At 42.6% G+C, this 6,346-nt stretch overlaps 1 long non-coding RNA gene across 1 annotated transcript; it reads right to left on the reverse strand.

Annotated features, from left to right (window-relative positions):
* Window positions 1–2,973: 2,973 nt before the first annotated feature.
* LOC115177710 (uncharacterized) lies at window positions 2,974–5,998 on the reverse strand. Its single transcript, XR_003872457.1, has 3 exons — window positions 5,861–5,998; window positions 5,548–5,725; window positions 2,974–3,055 (listed from the first exon to the last, which is right to left on the reverse strand). It is a non-coding gene; the product is annotated as an uncharacterized LOC115177710 (long non-coding RNA).
* Window positions 5,999–6,346: the final 348 nt, after the last annotated feature.

Consider the following 6,346-nt stretch of genomic DNA (forward strand, 5'->3'; position numbering starts at 1 on the left):
TTTTCTACAATCTCCGACAAGCGGAGGACAGCACTGCTCCGTCACTGCCTCGGTACAGAGGATTTTCAGAGCGCTTGAATCGGCTCCTACATTCACTGCTGCAGTCAGCCTCCTACGGAACCACTTCGCACGTCGTACCATACATAACAATCAGACCTGTCAAAGCTGTACAAACAAGTAGCCAAACAAGCCCACACCGGGCCACGAACGATGTGAAAATAGACCAAATTATTAGGGTGAGGCACATGGGCTACTAACAGTTTACTACACAACATACACTTAATATTACTTTCTTAGCTACAGTATATATGTCTCCCTTGCATATCACATCATGTGTGCAGCAGCATAAGACACACGTTTGACTCACCTTGTGAAGGTGGCGCAGCGGTCCTTTGTGGGCAAATTCTGTCATCAAAGTCTGGCACCACAGCCACTCCATTGAACAGCAGGCTAACATTAGTGGTTTCTTTGCAATGCTTGCAGTTAGTCATTGTTTCCTTCCAAACGACTCATTGATGCCTAGTGGTTAGAGCGTTGGACTAGTAACCGAAAGGTTGCAAGATCGAATCCCCGAACTGAAAGGTAAAAATCTGTCGTTATGCCCCTGAAGATAAGGATTTGTTCTTAACATACTTGCCTAGTTAAATGTAAAAATAAATAGTTGAATTTGCAATTTCCAACTAGTTGTTAAATCTTTATGTACAATGGTCGATGAGCACCTATATGTTTTATCTGTAATTTCTCTTCATATGACAAGGATTAAAAAGGATTTGCAAGTAGATTGTCGACTTGATGACAACTGATGATGACAGCTAGCTACTGTAGATCGAATGACATCAAGTCACTTTATATCTATGGCCAATGACCTTAGGCCGACTGCGAGCCAGGCCTAATCACCCAACATCAGTGCCAAACCTCACTAATGCTCTTGTGGCTGAATGGAAGCAAGTCCCCGCAGCAATGTTCCAACATCTAGTGGAACGCAATTCCCATTAGAGTGAATGCTGTTATAGCAGCAAAGGGGGGAGACCAATTCCATATTTATGCAAATGATTGTGGAATGAGATGTTCGATGAGCAGGTGTCCACATACTTTTGGTCATGTAGTGTATGATTGTAGATAATAAAGTCTGTTTAAAATAATAGGTTGGCCTCTGTAGCAAAAGATCAGTGTTCTTAACCCCTGGATGTCCTCGTGTCATTATGTTTTTATACTGTGGGCGTGGCCTGAAATGTCGCCTGGATTGACTTGAGATGGTGCCTGTTTTAGTGGTTCCATTCTCCATCAGTAGAACGGCAATCTGCCAGGGTGAAGATCACCTCAGATCTGTTTTAGTGGTTCCATTCTCCATCAGTAGAACAGCAATCTGCCAGGGTGAAGATCACCTCAGATCTGTTTTAGTGGTTCCATTCTCCATCAGTAGAACAGCAATCTGCCAGGGTGAAGATCACCTCAGATCTGTTTTAGTGGTTCCATTCTCCATCAGTAGAACAGCAATCTGCCAGGGTGAAGATCACCTCAGATCTGTTTTAGTGGTTCCATTCTCCATCAGTAGAACGGCAATCTGCCAGGGTGAAGATCACCTCAGATCTGTTTTAGTGGTTCCATTCTCCATCAGTAGAACAGCAATCTGCCAGGGTGAAGATCACCTCAGATCTGTTTTAGTGGTTCCATTCTCCATCAGTAGAACGGCAATCTGCCAGGGTGAAGATCACCTCAGATCTGCAAAGACTTTAGGCAGTCTAATGTTGGGCCAGTAACTGAAAGGTCGATGGTTAGAATCCCCCAGCCGACGAGCTGATATATCTGTCGATGTGTCCTTGAACAAGGAACTTAACCCTAATTGCTCCTGTAAGTCTCTCTGGATAAGAGCGTCTGCTAAATTACTCAAATATTAACATTTTATCAGAACAAGTAATCACAGTTTCATACTCCTTTGTCTTGATGAATAGTACACAAATTTACTCGATGAAAAACCAAAACCAAATTAAATATGTTGCAAGGTTAAAGAATCAAGGTCAGAATTTAAAAAAAGCAAATTATATTCATCTATATGTTAAGTTACATTTTGAAATATCCAAATGATAAAATGTTCAAGCTAATAGTTTGTATTCAATCAATCAAAGTTTATAAACAAAACAAAATAGAAAATGTAGTTGTTCAAATCTGACCTGCCCCTATCACATGACCTCAAGATGAAAAGAGAAAAACAAATGTAGGCCTAGTTGTGAGTATGATTTAATATACAATTAGATTTCATGACAAAAACACAAATTCTCAGTCAGAACACAGCCTCTCTTTTCTCTCATGTGATTTCAGGTCCTCTGAAAATGAGTGACATGAAGAGTGTATGTATTATTTTATGCTCTTTCAGGGCCCTTAATTGGGTAAAACTCTTTCCACACTGGGAGCAATGGAAAGGCTTTTCTCCTGTGTGCATTCTCTCATGTGTTTTCAGGCTCCCTGACTGGGTAAAACCCTTTCCACATTGAGAGCATTGGAATGGTTTTTCTCCTGTGTGTATTCTCTCATGCTCTTTCAGTGTCCCTGACCAGCTGAAACTCTTTTCACAATGGGAACAATGGTATGGCTTTTCCCCTGTGTGTATTCTCTCATGTGATTTCAGGTCCCCTGGTCGGGAAAATGTCTTTACACACTGAGAGCATTGGAATGGTTTTTCCCCTGTGTGTATTCTCTTATGAACTTTCAGTTCTGTTGACTCAATAAATCGCTTACCACACTGAGAGCATTGGTAAGGCTTATCTCCTGTGTGTCGTCTCTCATGCGATTTTAGGTTACATAAATGAGTAAAACTCTTTGCACACTGAGAGCAGTTGTAAGACTTCTTCTCTGCATGTGTTCTCTTGTGGTTTTTAAGGCTCCCTAAATGGTTAAAACTCTTTCCACACTGGGAACAGTTGTAAGACTTCTTCTCTGCATGTGTTCTCTTATGGTTTTTCAGGCACCATAAACGGGTATAACTCTTTCTACACTGAACAGTGGTGTCGTCTCGCTGGTTCAGACATGTCTGGTTCCTCTGAGTCAGGTCTCTCTTCTGTTAAAGACAAACAGAGTGGTTAAAACAGGGAGACCTGAATGAAATCTCCACGTACATTTTAGTCATTTAGCAGACGCTCTTATCCAGAGAGACTTACAGTCAAGTGCTCTTAGCATGTGATGCATGTGCTCTATTGTTTACATGACCCATGTATTTTACACTGTGTGGCTTTAAGGGAATAGTATGGTCACTATCCAGAGCAACTTGTTAGTGCATCATCTTAAGGTAGCTTGGTGAGACAACCACAACAGTGATAGTAAATACAGTTTCCCTCAGTTAGTGCATCCATCTTAAGGTAGCTAGGTGAGACAACCACAACAGTAAATACAGTTTCCCTCAGTTAGTGCATCCATCTTAAGGTAGCTAGGTGAGACAACCACAACAGTGATAGTAAATACAGTTTCCCTCAGTTAGTGCATCCATCTTAAGGTAGCTTGGTGAGACAACCACAACAGTGCCATTTTTGAGATCTGAGAAATGTGATTTGTTTTGTGTAGTTACCCTTTAATTGAAGTGCCACCAGACACCAGTCTGTCTGTAATGCAGGTGCAATGGGATATTTTTCAAACAAAATAGCCACCGGATTGATGCAAATAATCACGATTCTGCCAGGTAGGCATAGGCTACTTTGTAGTTACCTTGTAATTGTCTTTCAGTCTTACCTGAATACATTAGCATCGCTAACGGCTACACGGAGTGGTAGACATATAGACCCTACACGCACACACTGGGTTCAACATTCAGGTACATTTACCAGTGGCACACTGGGTTCAGCTGAAATTTACTGGCCTGATAAAAGAAAGCAAAAAAAATTGTCCAGGGAGACGATCCAGCAGGAAAGTGAATGATGCATAATTTCAATAGCAGGTGATTTTATCTTTCATTTTGCTGGCTGAGCAAGCAGCCCATACCGGGTTCTTCCAGTCAAATTCAAGGACTTCAGGACTTTGTCAAGCACTTCATTGTAATTTTCAAAAACCTACATTTTAAGTTGAATTGTGTAATAGCCTACAGGATTAAAAACTCAACCCAGCAGGCTAAAAAAATGATCTTTTAATAAGCCTACCCAACGGTATTTTACATTGACGGTCACATAATTAACATTCTAAAATATGTCAGAATAATGTGGTCAATGCCTGACTAAATAAACAGCATGCTCCCCTCAAACACACTAATGCAGTCTGTCCATGTGGTAGCAGTCAGTCTGTCCATGTGGTAGTAGTCAGTCTGTCCATGTGGTAGTAGTCAGTCTGACCATGTGGTGGTAGTCAGTCTGTCCATGTGGTACTAGTCAGTCTGTCCATGTGGTAGTAGTCAGTCTGACCATGTGGTAGTAGTCAGTCTGTCCATGTGGTAGTAGTCAGTCTGTCCATGTGGTAGTAGTCAGTCTGTCCATGTGGTAGTAGTCAGTCTGTCCATGTGGTAGTAGTCAGTCTGTCCATGTGGTAGTAGTCAGTCTGTCCATGTGGTAGTAGTCAGTCTGTCCATGTGGTAGTAGTCAGTCTGTCCATGTGGTAGTAGTCAGTCTGTCCATGTGGTAGTAGTCAGTCTGTCCATGTGGTAGTAGTCAGTCTGTCCATGTGGTAGTAGTCAGTCTGTCCATGTGGTAGTAGTCAGTCTGTCCATGTGGTAGTAGTCAGTCTGTCCATGTGGTAGTAGTCAGTCTGACCATGTGGTAGTAGTCAGTCTGACCATGTGGTAGTAGTCAGTCTGTCCATGTGGTACTAGTCAGTCTGTCCCTGTGGTAGTAGTCAGTCTGTCCATGTGGTAGTAGTCAGTCTGTCCATGTGGTAGTAGTCAGTCTGTCCATGTGGTAGTCAGTCTGACACAAACACACTAATGAGTTCTGTCCATGTGGTAGTAGTCAGTCTGTCCATGTGGTAGTAGTCAGCATGTCCATGTGGTAGTAGTCAGTCTGTCCATGTGATAGTAGTCAGTCTGACCATGTGGTAGTAGTCAGTCTGTCCATGTGGTAGTAGTCAGTCTGTCCATGTGGTAGTAGTCAGTCTGTCCATGTGGTGGTAGTAGTCAGTCTGTCCATGTGGTGGTAGTCAGTCTGTCCATGTGGTACTAGTCAGTCTGTCCATGTGGTAGTAGTCAGTCTGTCCATGTGGTAGTAGTCAGTCTGTCCATGTGGTGGTAGTCAGTCTGTCCATGTGGTGGTAGTCAGTCTGTCCATGTGGTGGTAGTCAGTCTGTCCATGTGGTGGTAGTCAGTCTGTCCAGTAATCATAGAAATGTTGAAGACTTATTTAGTGAGTCGGACATGCGTCAGGGGCTTCTAACGGTCACGGAATACAAAAATTAAAACTAGTCACGTCGCAGAAACCAACGCCACCCTACCGGATGAGGCACTGCATTGCAGTGTTTGAGGTGTCACTACAGACCCAGGTTCAATCCCAGAACTAACAGAACTCTGCTGGTTGTCCTGGTAACAGATACCAGTGGGCAGATCTATTGTATTTGTTCAAACTAAACTACAGCACTTACTTTGATGAGTCAAATCTGATCCTTTCTTCTCTTCTCCTCCTCTCACAGTTCCACTCAGCCCCGTTGTTTTCCTGCAGTCCACCAGCAGCACAGACAACCTCTTCATACCCAGCAATAAGGTGCTACCGGGAGAGGCACGACACAGGGACTCCGGGAGGGAGGAAGGGCTAGCGTTGTCCTGGTAACCATAAAGAGGGGACACAGACACATATCATTATGGATGCTGATGTCACTGTTGTCATAAAGTGCTTTACAGAAACCCAGCCCAGACCCAGATAGAGCAAGCTGTATGCTAGACCAGACCAAGCTGTACCATCTGGTGTTCTGATCTGGAGAGACTCTTCTCTGCCTCGTCAGCATCAGGATGTTGTTGAGGCTTCCCAGAGGATCCACAATAGTCATGTCTCTGTCCTGTGTGAATGAGAACATCAAACAGATGGTAAACTTATGATCTTCTATTACAATCATTGGGTCTTACAAGAGGCATGAATATGTCTAAAAAGGGCCTAAAATTGCCACTTTCATCATGATTTTATAAAATATTGTTTGATGCAAATGTAAAAGGGTCGTTTACGAAATGGGTGCCTTTAACATCCCTTTGATATTTTAAGTAGATTTTAAAAGCCTGTTATATTAGATGAGGTGAACTTTAACGTAGACCACATGGAGAATGAGAATTCAATACATCGAAGTCCCAAAAACATATGTACCAATGGCAGATTGCCCCTTAAACAATTCCTACAATTACTGAACAACATATTCAAGTGTAGAACTGAAGTAGAATGCCCCTTTAAAACAA

Source organism: Salmo trutta, chromosome 38 (assembly GCF_901001165.1).
Source record: "Salmo trutta chromosome 38, fSalTru1.1, whole genome shotgun sequence".
NCBI classification, from domain to species: domain Eukaryota; kingdom Metazoa; phylum Chordata; class Actinopteri; order Salmoniformes; family Salmonidae; genus Salmo; species Salmo trutta.